The sequence below is a fragment of the Nerophis lumbriciformis genome, linkage group LG16, assembly GCF_033978685.3.
Source record: "Nerophis lumbriciformis linkage group LG16, RoL_Nlum_v2.1, whole genome shotgun sequence".
NCBI classification, from domain to species: domain Eukaryota; kingdom Metazoa; phylum Chordata; class Actinopteri; order Syngnathiformes; family Syngnathidae; genus Nerophis; species Nerophis lumbriciformis.
The window spans coordinates 3,387,417-3,405,136 of record NC_084563.2 but is presented as its reverse complement, the minus strand read 5'-3'; the positions used below and the strand labels follow the sequence as shown (position 1 = coordinate 3,405,136).

At 27.8% G+C, this 17,720-nt stretch overlaps 1 long non-coding RNA gene across 3 annotated transcripts; it reads left to right on the top strand.

Moving 5' to 3' along the window:
* Positions 1-344: 344 nt before the first annotated feature.
* Positions 345-16,863, top strand: LOC133617342 (uncharacterized). Of its 3 annotated transcripts, XR_009816982.1 has the most exons (4): positions 345-422; positions 4,217-4,357; positions 4,452-4,494; positions 16,712-16,863. It is a non-coding gene; the product is annotated as an uncharacterized lncRNA (long non-coding RNA). The 3 variants fall into 3 exon arrangements; XR_009816981.1 differs by lacking the exon at positions 345-422 and having other exon boundaries at positions 4,178-4,357; XR_009816983.1 differs by lacking the exon at positions 345-422 and having other exon boundaries at positions 4,178-4,357; positions 16,709-16,863.
* The last annotated feature ends 857 nt before the right edge of the window (positions 16,864-17,720 follow it).

Sequence of the window (17,720 nt, the reverse complement as noted above, 5' to 3'; positions counted from 1 at the left end):
GAGTGATTTGGCGGTGGCACATGCGTGAGCAGCTTCCGTGAGCACTGACACTGGGAGCAGGTAAGTCATGTTTATGTCTCTCTACCTTTAGTTTGGTATACACTTGTCGCTCTTAAAGTATGTTATAAGAATGCACACTGTCTTGTGGCGTGCTGTTAAGCATGCGGGTTAAATTCCCCGAACTTTCTGTTCGTTAAATTGTTGTAAAAAAGCGTAATTTGATATGCTAAATAATGTGTGGATTAGCTTAATGCTATCGGCAGTTATTACGGGGTTTCCTGGTGAGTTTGTGCAGGGGTCAAAAACAATGAGTGTGCTTTATTTATTTATTTCTTTATTTCTTTCTTTCTTTCTTTCTTCTGTAGTGGAGAGAAAGACTGGACTGTGTGACGCCCTCTTCTTTTTGGTCCTGTCAAAACAAGGTATGTCTGTTATGAGGTTTTTTTATTCTTAAATTTTTTTAATTTAAAAGATAAAATGTCACAATTATGAGAGAAAATGTCACAATTTTGAGATAAATGTCATAAATAGGAGATTAAATGTCATAATCACAAGAAAAATGTCACAATTATGAGAGAAAATGTCACAATTTTGAGATAAATGTCATAATTAGGAGATAAAATGTCATAATCACAAGAAAAATGTCACAATTATGACATGAAATGTCAAAAATATTAGATAAAATGTCACAATTTTGAGATAAATGTCACAATTAGGAGATCAAATGTAAAAAATATTAGTAAAATGTCACAATTGAGATAAAATGTCATAATTACGAGATAACATGTCATGATCAAGAGATAACATGTCAAAAATATTAGATAAAATGTCACAATTATAAGATAAAATGTCACAATTATGAGATAAAATGTTACAATTAGGAGATAAAATGTCACAATTATGAGATAAAATGTCGCAATTATGAGATAAAATGTTAGTTAGGAGATAAAATGTCACAATTATGAGATAAAATGTCACAATTATAAGATAAAATGTTACAATTATGAGATAAAATGTCACAATTATGAGATAAAATGTCACAATTATAAGATAAAATGTCACAAATATGAGATAAAATGTTACAATTAGGAGATAAAATGTCACAATTATGAGATAAAAAGTCATAATCACGAGATAAAAAGTCATAATCACGAGATAAAATGTCACAATTAGGAGATAAAATGTCACAATTTTGAGATAAATGTCATAATTAGGAGATAAAATGTCATAATCACAAGAAAAATGTCACAATTATGAGATAAAATGTCAAAAATATTAGATAAAATGTCACAATTTTTAGATAAATGTCATAATTAGGAGATAAAATGTCACAATTACGAGATAAAATGTCAAAAATATTAGATCAAATGTCACAATTTTGTGATAAAATGTCATGATGACGAGATCAAATGTCACAATTATGAGATAAAATGTCAAAAATATTAGATAAAATGTCACAATTTTGTGATAAAATATCATGATTACGAGATAAAATGTCATAATTCCGAGATAAAATGTCAAAAATATTAGATAAAATGTCACAATTTTGAGATAAAATGTCATAATCACGAGATAAATGTCACAATTTTGAGATAAAATGTCATAATTACGAGATCAAATGTCACAATTATGAGATAAAATGTCACAATTTTGAGATAAATGTCATAATTAGGAGATAAAATGTCAAAAATATTTGATAAAATGTTACAATTTTGAGGTAAATGTCATAATTAGGAGATAAAATGTCATGATCACGAGATAAAATGTCACAATTATGAGATAAAATGTCAAAAATTCTAGATACTATGTCACATTTTTGGGATAAAATGTCATAATTACATACTATACATTACCTTTTGCACTATATTAATTTATATTATTGTGTGTTGTCAACTTTGTACTTTTTATGTCATAGATTAAATGTTACAATTTTGAGATAAAATGTCACAATTACGAGATAAAATGTCACAATTACGAGATAAAATGTCACAATTACGAGATAAAATGTCAAAATCATGAGAAAAAGATCACAATTACGAGATAAAATGTCAAAAATATTAGATAAATGTCATAATTAGGAGATAAAATGTCAAAAATATTAGATAAAATGTCACAATTTTGAGATAAATGTCATGATCACGAGATAAAATGTCACAATTATGACATAAAATGTAAAAAATATTGGATTAAATGTCACAATTTTGAGATAAAATGTCATAATTAGGAGATAAAATGTCACACTTTCAATTAGTGCATCAACCCAAAAAACCTCCCTCCCCCATTCACACTCATCCACACCCACTCACACAGAAGGGGTTGTTTCTTTCTGCTAACAATATTCTGGTTCCCACAACATAGACACGATTATGAGATAAAATGTCAAAAATATGAGCTAAAATGTCACAATTTTGAGATAAATGTCATAATTAGGAGACAAAATGTCATAATCACAACAAAAATGTCACAATTATGATATAAAATGTCAAAAATATTAGATAAAATGTCACAATTAAGAGATAAAATGTCACAATTAGGAGATAAAATGTCATAATCACAAGAAAAATGTCACGATTATGAGATAAAATGTCAAAAATATTAGATAAAATGTCACAATTTTGAGATAAAATGTCATAATTACAAGAACATTTTTTATAATTATGAGATAAAATGTCACAATTATGAGATCAAATCTTACAATTAGGAGACAAAATGTTACAATTATGAGATAAAATGTCACAATTATGAGATAAAATGTCACAATTATAGGATAAAATGTCACAATTATGAGATAAAATGTCACAATTATGAGATAAAATGTTACAATTATGAGATAAAATGTCACAATTATGAGATAAAATGTCACAATTATGAGATAAAATATTACAATTTTGAGATAAAATGTCACAATTATGAGATAAAATGTCACAATTATGAGATAAAATGTCACAATTTTGAGATAAAATGTCACAATTCTGAGATAAAATGTTACAATTATGAGATAAAATGTCACAATTATAGGATAAAATGTCACAATTATGAGATAACATGTTACAATTATGAGATAAAATGTCACAATTATGAGATAAAATGTCACAATTATGAGATAAAATATTACAATTATGAGATAAAATGTCACAATTATGAGATAAAATGTCACAATTTTGAGATAAAATGTAAAAATTGAGATAAAATGTCACAATTATGAGATAAAATGTTACAATTAGATAAAATGTCACAATTAGGAGATAAAAAGTCATAATCACGAAATAAAATGTCACAATTATGAGATAAAATGTCACAATTTTGAGATAAATGTTATAATTAGGAGATAAAATGTCATAATCACAAGAAAAATGTCACAATTATGATATAAAATGTCAAAAATATGAGCTAAAATGTCACAATTTTGAGATAAATGTCATAATTAGGAGACAAAATGTCATAATCACAACAAAAATGTCACAATTATGATATAAAATGTCAAAAATATTAGATAAAATGTCACAATTTTGAGACAAATGTCATAATTAGGAGATAAAATGTCACAATTACGAGATAAAATGTAAAAAATATTAGATAAAATGTCACAATTTTGAGATAAAATGTCATGATGACGAGATCAAATGTCACAACTATGAGATAAAATGTCAAAAATATTAGATAAAATGTCACAATTTTGTGATAAAATGTCATGATTACGAGATAAAATGTCATAATTACGAGATAAAATGTCAAAAATATTAGATAAAATGTCACAATTTTGAGATAAAATGTCATAATTAGGAGATAAAATGTTACAACTATGAGATAAAATGTCACAATGAAAGAAAGCCAAAATATGTGTGAAGTTAAAAAGTCAGTCAATCCATGCCCTACATGCTGGAAAACTTTGTAGTCCCTTTTTCTTAATATATATTTGTCTTATTTGCTGATGTATATATTTTATATACTGTTTTTTATTTAATTTATTTGAGACTATTTTATGTTTTATTTACCTATTACTATTATTATTATTATTGATATTATTATAGATTATTTTATTTATTATTATTATTATTATTTCCACATGTAAGCATACTGTAAATAATTGAATTCATGAGCTAGAGTGAGCACTGACGCTTGGAGCTGTGGAGAGAGATCTTGTGTACTGTGTACTGTGTGTACTGTGGACTGTGTACTGTGTAGTGTGTGTACTGTGTACTGTATTATTCTGTAGTGGAGAGAGATCCTGTGTACTGTTTGGCCGCCAAATGAGTGATTGAAGGCACCTGGGAAGGAATGGAGGTTCAGTCAGACTCATTCACCAAACAAGCTGCAAGATCTACTCTACAAGTTGCTCCAAACACACCAAAAGCGGGTAAATATGCTTCTTCATTTGAAATGCTTACTTAAATATGTTTAACAAGCTTCTTCATTTGCTGACTCAACTATTTTCATTTGTTTGTTTGAAGTGCTGACTTCAACTTGAACCACTTTGATTCTGTGTTGGACCAGGTAAAAGCAACTTCTTTTAAAGTTTCAAGCACACCTAAATGGGTTAAGCTTAAGTTAAAATGGCCAATGGTTAAAGTTAAAAGGTTTATGGTTTAATGTTTCAAGTTAAAAGGGCAAAAAGATGAATGCAAAGTTAAAGGATGAGATCATGTTTAATTCTTGCTGAAAAGTTACATTTGAATTCAGAATGTTCAAAGTTTAAAAGACTTCGAGAAAAGAGACGATCTAAAGCCCTAAGCCCAAAAATTATTAGATAAAATGTCACAATTATGAGGAAAAATTTCACAATTTTGAGTTAATGTCACAATTGGAGAGAAAATGTCACAATTATGAGATGAAATGTCACAATTATGAGATGAAATGTCAAAAATATAAGATAAAATGTCACAAGTTTGAGATAAAATGTCATAATTACGAGATAAAATGTCACAATTACGAGATAAAATGTCATAATTACGAGATAAAATGTCACAATTACGAGATAAAATGTCAAAAATATTAGATAAAATGCCACAATTTTGAGATAAGATTTCATAATTACGAGAAAATATGTTACAATTATGAGATAAAATGTTACAATTATGAGATTAAATGTCACTATTATGAGATAAAATGTCATAATTAGGAGAAAAAATTTCACAATTATGAGATAAAATGTCAAAAATATTAGATAAAATGTCACAAGTTTGAGATAAAATGTCATAATTATGAGATAAAATGTTACAATTATGACATTAAATGTCACTATTATGAGATTAAATGTCATATTTAGGAGAAAAAAATGTCACAATTATGAGATAAAATGTCAAAAATATTAGATAAAATGTCACAAGTTTGAGATAAAATGTCATTATTATGAGATAAAAAGTCGTAATCACAAGATAAAATGTCACAATTATGAGATATGTCACAATTATGAGATATAATGTCAAAAATAGTTAAGATGTCACAATTTTGAGATAAAATGTCATAATTATGAGATAAAATGTCATAATTAGGAGATAAAATGTCATAATTAGGAGATAAAATGTCAGAATTACAAGATAAAATGTCAAAAATATAAGATAAAATGTTACAAGTTTGAGATAAAATGTCACAATTACGAGATTAAATGTCACAATTTCGAGATTAAATGTCACAATTTCGAGATAAAATGTCACAATTACGAGATAAAATGTCTCAATTTTGAGATAAAATGTCACAATTACGAGATAAAATGTCACAATTATGAGATAAAATGTCATAATTAGGAGATAAAATTTCACAATTAGGAGATAAATGTCATAATTATGAGATAAAATGTCACAATTACGAGATAAAATGTCAAAAATATTAGATAAAATGCCACAATTTTGAGACAAAATTTCATAATTACGAGAAAAAAATGTTACAATTACGAGATAAAATGTTACAATTATGAGATTAAATGTCACAATTATGAGATAAAATGTCAAAAATATTAGATTAAATGTCACAATTATGAGATAAAATGTCAAAAATATTAGATAAAATGTCACAAGTTTGAGATAAAATGTCATAATTATGAGATAAAAAGTCGTAATCACAAGATAAAATGTCACAATTATGAGATATAATGTCACAATTATGAGATATAATGTCAAAAATATTAGTTAAGATGTCACAATTTTGAGATCAAAAGTCATAATTATGAGATAAAATGTCATAATTAGGAGATAAAATGTCATAATTAGGAGGTAAAATGTCATAATTAGTAGATAAAATGTCAGAATTACAAGATAAAATGTCTAAAATATAAGATAAAATGTTACAAGTTTGAGATAAAATGTCACAATTACGAGATTAAATGTCACAATTTCGAGATTAAATGTCACAATTTCGAGATTAAATGTCACAATTTCGAGATTAAATGTCACAATTTCGAGATAAAATGTCACAATTACGAGATAAAATGTCACAATTTTGAGATAAAATGTCACAATTACGAGATAAAATGTCACAATTATGAGATAAAATGTCATAATTAGGAGATAAAATGTCACAATTATGAGATAAATGTCATAATTATGAGATAAAATGTCACAATTACGAGATAAAATGTCACAATTATGAGATAAAATGTCATAATTAGGAGATAAAATTTCACAATTAGGAGATAAATGTCATAATTATGAGATAAAATGTCACAATTACGAGATAAAATGTCAAAAATATTAGATAAAATGCCACAATTTTGAGACAAAATTTCATAATTACGAGAAAAAAATGTTACAATTACGAGATAAAATGTTACAATTATGAGATTAAATGTCACAATTATGAGATAAAATGTCAAAAATATTAGATAAAATGTCACAAGTTTGAGATAAAATGTCATAATTATGAGATAAAAAAGTCGTAATCACAAGATAAAATGTCACAATTATGAGATATAATGTCACAATTATGAGATATAATGTCAAAAATATTAGTTAAGATGTCACAATTTTGAGATCAAAAGTCATAATTATGAGATAAAATGTCATAATTAGGAGGTAAAATGTCATAATTAGTAGATAAAATGTCAGAATTACAAGATAAAATGTCTAAAATATAAGATAAAATGTTACAAGTTTGAGATAAAATGTCACAATTACGAGATTAAATGTCACAATTTCGAGATTAAATGTCACAATTTCGAGATTAAATGTCACAATTTCGAGATTAAATGTCACAATTTCGAGATAAAATGTCACAATTACGAGATAAAATGTCACAATTTTGAGATAAAATGTCACAATTACGAGATAAAATGTCACAATTATGAGATAAAATGTCATAATTAGGAGATAAAATGTCACAATTATGAGATAAATGTCATAATTATGAGATAAAATGTCACAATTACGAGATAAAATGTCACAATTATGAGATAAAATGTCATAATTAGGAGATAAAATTTCACAATTAGGAGATAAATGTCATAATTATGAGATAAAATGTCACAATTACGAGATAAAATGTCAAAAATATTAGATAAAATGCCACAATTTTGAGACAAAATTTCATAATTACGAGAAAAAAATGTTACAATTACGAGATAAAATGTTACAATTATGAGTTAAAATGTTACAATTACGAGATAAAATGTTACAATTATGAGATTAAATGTCACAATTATGAGATAAAATGTCAAAAATATTAGATAAAATGTCACAAGTTTGAGATAAAATGTCATAATTATGAGATAAAAAGTCGTAATCACAAGATAAAATGTCACAATTATGAGATAAAATGTCAAAAATATTAGTTAAGATGTCACAATTTTGAGATTTAATGTCATAATTAGGAGATAAAATGTCAAAATTACAAGATAAAATGTCAAAAATATAAGATAAAATGTCACAAGTTTGAGATAAAATGTCATAATTACGAGATAAAATGTCACAATTTCGAGATAAAATGTCACAATTACGAGATAAAATGTCATAATTATGAGATAAAATGACACAATTACGAGATAAAATGTCAAAAATATTAGATAAAATGCCACAATTTTGAGATAAAATTTCATAATTACGAGAAAATATGTTACAATTACGAGATAAAATGTTACAATTATGAGTTAAAATGTTACAATTATGAGTTAAAATGTTACAATTATGAGATTAAATGTCATAATTAGGAGAAAAAATGTCACAATTATGAGATAAATGTCATAATTATGAGATAAATGTCACAATTACAAGATAAAATGTCACAATTTCGAGATAAAATGTCACAATTAGGAGATAAAAATGTAAAATAATGAGATCAAATTCAAAATGATGTGATAAAAAGTCATAATTGTGAAGCAAAAAGTCAACATGATAAGATAAGAAAGTCAAATTGATGAAATGGTGAAGTTGAAATGAGGAGATGTTTATTGTCAGGCAGCAACCTTTTGTTTACAAGCAGCCAAGAATAAAGAACATTCATAGGAATAAATAACATTCATAGGAATAAAGAACATTTATAGGAACAAAGAACATCTATAGGAATAAAGAACATCTATAGGAATAAAGAACATGTATATATGTATGCATACATATGTATACATACATATATACATGTGTATACATATGCATACATACATATGTATACATACATACATATGTTTACATACATACGTATGTATGTATACATACATACATTCTTATGTATGTATACATGTACGTACATACATACATATGTACAGTATATATGTTTATACGTACATACATATGTATGTACAGTATATATGTTTATACATACATACATATGTATGTATGTATATATGTACAAACCCCGTTTCCATATGCTTTGGGAAATGGTGTTAGATGTAAATATAAACGGAATACAATGATTTGCGAATCCTTTTCAAGCCATATTCAGTTGAATATGCTACAAAGACAACATATTTGATGTTCAAACTCATAAACTTTATTTTTTTTTGCAAATAATAATTAACTTAGAATTTCATGGCTGCAACACGTGCCAAAGTAGTTGGGAAAGGGCATGTTCACCACTGTGTTACATGGCCTTTCCTTTTAACAACACTCAGTAAAGGTTTGGGAACTGAGGAGACACATTTTTGAAGTGGAATTCTTTGCCATTCTTGCTTGATGTACAGCTTAAGTTGTTCAACAGTCCCTTGTGCTATTTTAGGCTTCATAATGCGCCACACATTTTCAATGTCTGGACTACAGGCAGGCCAGTCTAGTACCCGCACTCTTTTACTATGAAGCCACGTTGATGTAACACGTGGCTTGGCATTGTCTTGCTGAAATAAGCAGGGGCGTCCATGGTAACGTTGCTTGGATGGCAACATATGTTGCTCCAAAACCTGTATGTACCTTTCAGCATTATTGGCGCCTTCACAGATGTGTAAGTTACCCATGTCTTGGGCACTAATACACCCCCATACCATCACACATGCTGCCTTTTACACTTTGCGCCTAGAACAATCCGGATGGTTCTTTTCCTCTTTGGTCCGGAGGACACGACGTCCCCAGTTTCCAAAAACAATTTGAAATGTGGACTCGTCAGACCACAGAACACTTTTCCACTTTGTATCAGTCCATCTTAGATGAGCTCAGGCCCAGCAAAGCCCACAGCGTTTCTGGGTGTTGTTGATCAACAGTTTTCGCCTTGCATAGGAGAGTTTTAACTTGCACTTACAGATGTAGCGACCAACTGTAGTTACTGACAGTGGGTTTCTGAAGTGTTCCATGTGGTGATATCCTTTACACACTGATGTGGCTTGTTGATGATGTACAGCCTGAGGGATGGAAGGTCACGGGCTTAGCTGCTTACGTGCAGTGATTTCTCCACATTCTCTGAACCCTTTGATGATAATACGGAGCGTAGATGGTGAAATCCCTCAATTCCTTGCAATAGCTGCTTGAGAAAGGTTTTTCTTAAACTGTTCAACAATTTGCTCACGCATTTGTTGACAAAGTGGTGACCCTCGCCCCATCCTTGTTTGTGAATGACTGAGCATTTCATGGAATCTCCTTTTATACCCAATCATGGCACCCACCTGTTCCCAATTAGCCTGCACACCTGTGGGATGTTCCAAATAAGTGTTTGATGAGCATTCCTCAACTTTATCAGTATTTATTGCCACCTTTCACAACTTCTTTGTCACGTGTTGCTGCCATCAAATTCTAAAGTTAATGATTATTTGCAACAACAAAAAAAATGTTTATGAGTTTGAACATCAAATATGTTGTCTTTGTAGCATATTCAGCTGAATATGGGTCGAAAAGGATTTGCAAATCATTGTATTCCGTTTATATTTACATCTAACACCATTTCCCAACTCATATGGAAACGGGGTTTGTACATATGTACGTACATATGTATGTACATATGTAACACTCAGAAGTGCAATAAACAGAGCAATTGAGAGGAGACACAAACACCACACAGAACAAACCAAAAGTAGTGAAACAAAAATGAATATTATCAACAACAGTTTCAATATTAGTTACAATTTCAACATAGCAGTGATTAAAAATCCCTCATTGACATTATCATTAGACATTTATTAAAAAGAAGAATAGTGTGACAGTGTCTTACACTTGCATCACATCTCATAAGCTGGACAACACACTGTGTCCAATATTTGCACTAAGATCAAATAAGTCATCATTTTTGCTTCATTTAATAGTTGAAACAAATGTACATTATTGCGATCAGTTGATAAAACATTGTCCTCTACAATTATAAAAGATGTTTACACAAATATACTACTCTGCTTGCATGTCAGCAGAATAGAGAATCTTTTTGAATCCAGAATCGTGTTGAATTGAAACAAAATCGATATTGAATCGAATCGTGGGACACCCAAAGATTTACAGCCCTATTATGTATGTACATGAACATACATATGTATGTTCATACACATGTATGAACATATGTATGTATGAACATACATATGTATGTTCATACACATGTATGAACACACATATGTATGAACAAACATATGTATGTTCATACACACATATGTATGAACATACATATGTATGTTTGAACATACATGTTTGTTCATACATATGTATGTATGAACATACATATGTATGTTTGAACATACATGTTTGTTCATACATATGTGTGTATGAACATACATATGTATGTTTTAACATACATATGTATGTTCATACACACATATGTATGAAGAAACATATGTATGTTCATACACACATGTATGTTCATACATATGAAAATACATATGTATGTTCATACATACATATGTATGTTCATACATACATACATACATACGTATGTTCAAACATACATATGTATGTATGAACATACATATGTATGAACATACATATGTATGTTCATAAATACATATGAACATACATACATACGAACATACATATGTATGTTCAAACATACATATGTATGTTCAAACACACAAATGTATGAACATACATATGTATGTTCATACATTTGTATGTTTGAACATACATTTGTATGTATGAACATACATATGTATGTTCAAACATACATATGTATGTTCAAACATACAAATGTATGAACATACATATGTATGTATCTTCATACATACATATGTATGTATGTATACATACGTATGTATGTATAAATACATACATATGTATGCATGTATACATATGTATGCATGTATACATATGTATACATACATATATACATATGTATGTACATACATACAAACGTATGTATGTATACATACATACATACGTATGTATACATGCATACATACATATGTATGTATACATGCATTCGTATGAATGTATATATGTATGCATACATACATATATACATATATGTTCATACATACATATGTATGTTCAAACATACATATGTATGTACATACATATATATGTATACAAACATACATATGTATGTATACATGCATTCGTATGAATGTATATATGTATACATACATACATATGTATGTACATGCATACATATGTATGTACATACATATATATGTATACATACATACATATGTATGTATACATGCATTCGTATGAATGTATATATGTATGCATACATACATACATACATATATATGTATACATACATACATATGTATGTTCAAACATACATACATATGAACATATATATGTATGTTCATACACACATGTATGAACATACATATGTATGTTCATACATGCATACATATGAACATACACATGTATGTTCATACACACATGTACGAACATACATATGTATGTATACATGCATTCGTATGAATGTATATATGTATGCATACATACATACATATATATGTATACATACATACATATGTATGTACATGCATACATATGTATGTACATACATATATATGTATACATACATACATATGTATGTATACATGCATTCGTATGAATGTATATATGTATGCATACATACATACATATATATGTATACATACATACATATGTATGTTCAAACATACATACATATGAACATACATATGTATGTTCATATGTATGTATGTTCGTACATATGTGTGTATGAACATACATATGTTTGTTCATACATACGTATGTTTGAACATACATATGTATGTTCAAACATACATACATATGAACATACATATGTATGTTCATACACACATGTATGAACATACATATGTATGTTCATACATGCATACATATGAACATACACATGTATGTTCATACACACATGTACGAACATACATATGTATGTATGTATACATATATATGTATGTATGTATGTACATACATATGTATGTTCGTACATGTGTGTATGAACATACATGTGTATGTTCATATGTATGCATGTATGAACATACATATGTATGTTCATACATGTGTGTATGAACATATGTATGTATGTATAATCAAGCATACATATGTATGTTTGAACATACATGTTTGTTCATACATACATATGTATGTTCATACACACATATGTATGAACAAACATATGTATGTTCATACACACATGTATGAACATACATGTTTGTTCATACATACATATGTATGTTCATACACACATATGTATGAACAAACATATGTATGTTCATACACACATGTATGAACATACATGTTTGTTCATACATACATATGTATGTTCATACACACATGTATGAACAAACATATACATGTTCATACACACATATGTATGAACATACATGTTTGTTCATACATACTTACATACATATGTATGGACATACATACATATGTTCATATTTATGTATGTTCAAACATACATATGTATGTTCATACACACATGTATGAACATACATGTTTGTTCATACATACATATGTATGTTCATACACACATGTATGAACAAACATATACATGTTCATACACACATATGTATGAACATACATGTTTGTTCATACATACTTACATACATATGTATGGACATACATACATATGTTCATATTTATGTATGTTCAAACATACATACATATGAACATACATATGTATGTATGTTCATACATATGTGTGTATGAACATGCATATATATGAACATACATATGTATGTTAATACACACATATGTATGAACAAACATATGTATGTTCATACACACATATGTATGAACATATATGTTTGTTCATACATACATACATATGTTCATATTTATGTATGTTCAAACATACATACATATGAACATGTGTATGTTCATACATATGTATGTATGATTATATAAACATATGTATGTTCATACATACATACATACATATGTTTGTTCATATATATGTATGTATGAACATACATATATATGTATGAACATACATATGTATGTTAAAACATATATATGTATGTTCATATGTATGTATGTATGTATGAACATACATATGTATGTTCAAAAATACATATGTATGTTCAAACATACAAATGTATGTATGATTATATAAACATATGTTTGTTCATACATGTGTGTATGAACATACATATGTATGTATGAACAAACATATGTATGTTCATGCATACATATGTATGTTTGAGCATACATATGTATGTTCATACATACATATGTTCATATTTATGTATGTTCAAACATACATACATATGAACATGTGTATGTTCATACATATGTATGTATGATTATATAAACATATGTATGTTCATACATACATACATATGTTTGTTCATATATATGTATGTATGAACATACATATGTATGTTTAAACATACATACATATGAACATATATGTTTGTTCATACATACATATGTATGTTCATACATACATACATATAAACATACATATGTATGTATGAACAAACATGTATGTTCAAACATACATATGTATGTATGAACATACATATGTATGAACATACATATGTATGTACATACATATGTATGAACATATATATGTATGTTCATATGTATGTATGTATGAACATACATATGTATGTATGAACATACATATGTAGGTTCATACATACATATGTATGATCATACATATACATATGAACATACACACATATGTATGTTCATATGTATGTATGTATGAACATACATAAATATGATCATACATATGTATGTTCATATGTATGTATGTTCATACATACATACATATGTATGTTCATACATACATATAAACATACATATGTATGTTCATACATATATATGTATGAACCTACATATGTATGTATGAACATACATATGTATGTTCAAACATACATATGAACATACATATGTATGTTCATATGTATGTATGTTCATATGTATGATATGTATGATCATACATATGTATGTTCATACATACATATGTATGTTCATACATACATACATATAAACATACATATGTATGTTCATACATATATATGTATGAACATACATATGTATGTATGAACCTACATATGTATGTATGAACATACATATGTATGTATGAACATACATATGTATGATCATACATATGAACATACACACATGTATGTTCATATGTATGTATGAACATACATATGTATGTTCATATGTATGTATGTATGAACCTACATATGTATGTATGAACATACATATGTGTGTATGTTCATATGTATGTATGTATGAACATACATAAATATGAACATACATATGTATGTTCATATGTATGATCATACATATGTATGTTCATACATACATATGTATGTTCATACATACATACATATAAACATACATATGTATGTTCATACATATATATGTATGAACATACATATGTATGTATGAACCTACATATGTATGTATGAACATACATACATATGTAGGTTCATACATACACATGTATGTTCATACATACATACATACATATGAACATACATATGTATGTTCATATGTATGTATGTTCATATGTATGATCATACATATGTATGTATGAACCTACATATGTATGTATGTTCATACATATGTATGTTCATACATACATATGTATGTTTGAACATACATATGTATGTTCATACATATATATGTATGTATGAACATACATATGTATGTTCATACATATATATGTATGAACATACATACATATGAACATACATATGTAGGTTCATGTGTTTGTATGTTCATATGTATGTATACATATGAACATACATAGGTATGTTCATACATACATACATACATACATACATATGCATGTTTGAACATACATAAATATGAACATATGTATGTATGAACATACATATGTATGTTCATATGTATGAACATATATGTATGCTCAAACATACATATGTTTGTTCATACATACATATGTATGTTCATACATACATATATATGAACAAACATATGTATGTATGAACATACATATGTTTATATAATCATACATACATATGTATGTTTGAACATACATATGTAGGTTCATACATACATATGTTCATATTTACATTCATACATATAAACATACATATACACATACATAAAAACATACATATGTATGTTCATACATATATATGTATGAACATACATATGTATGTTCATACATGTATGTTTGAACATACATATGTATGTTCATACATGTGTGTATGAACTTACATGTGTATGAACATACATATGTATGTTCATACATACATATGAACATACATACATACGAACATACATATGTATGTTCAAACATACAAATGTATGAACATACATATGTATGTTCATATGTATGTATGTATGAACATACATATGTATGAACATACATATGTATGTATGTTCATACATACGTATGTTCATACATACATATGTATGTTCATACATGCACACATGTATGAACATATAAACATATGTATGTTCATACATACACACATACGAACATATAAACATGTATGTTCAAACATACATATGTATGTTCATATGTATGTATGTTTGAACATACATACATATGTTTGTTCATACATATGTGTGTATGAACATACATGTTTGTTCATACATTTGTGTGTATGAACATACATATGTATGTTCATATTTATGTATGTTCATACATATGTGTATGTTCATACATATGTGTGTATGAACATGCATATGAACATACATATGTATGATCATACATATGTATGTATGTATGTTCAAACATACATATGTTTGTTCAAACATACATATGTATGTTCATACATACATATGTATGAACAAACATATGTATGTTCATACATACATACATATGTATGAACATACATGTGGAGAGGGGCGTGGTTCGCGCGTTCCCTGCGGGCGGGGTGTGTGCGGAGGCCGGCCATGAAGCAGCAGACAGGTGAGTGGATGACTCAGCTGGAACGAGTTATCTAATCACCTGTTCCTTTATTAAGCAGCGTCGGAGACCATGAGAGCAGAGGGGACCTGGAAAGCAGCTGAAAAGCCACGGAAGAGTGCTGAAAAGCCCAAAAGTGAGACATTGTGAGGAGGAGGAGAGCTGAAAAGCCGACAGAGACTTGTGTGAGAATTGAATTAAAAGAATTGTATAACGCCGACCCAAAGTGTTGTGCCCTTTCCTGTGGTCCCAGAAGAACCCGAGACAGAGACGTCTTCACAATACATATGTATGTTCATACATATATGTATGTATGAACATACATATATGTATGTTTGAACATACATATGTATGTTCAAACATACATACATATGAACATACATATGTATGTATGTTCAAACATACATACACATGTTCATACATGTGTGTATGAACTTACATGTGTATGAACATACATATGTATGTTCATACATACATATGAACATACATACATACGAACATACATAAGTATGTTCAAACATACAAATGTATGAACATACATATGTATGTTCATATGTATGTATGTATGAACATACATATGTATGTTCAAACATACATACATATGAACATACATATGTATGTATGTTCAAACATACATACATATGAACATACATATGTATGTTCATATGTATGTATGTTCATATGTATGTATGTATGAACATACATATGTATGTTCAAACATACATACATATGAACATACATATGTATGTATGTTCAAACATACATACATATGAACATACATATGTATGTTCATACATACATACATACATACATATGTATGTTCAAACATACATACATATGAACATACATGTGTGTATGAACATACATATGTATGTTCATACATACGTATGTTTGAACATACATATGTATGTTCAAACATACATACATATGAACATACATATGTATGTTCATACATATGTATGTTCATACATATATGTATGTATGAACATACATATGTATGTTCATACATACATACATACATACATACATATGAACATACATATGTATGTTCAAACATACATATGTATGTT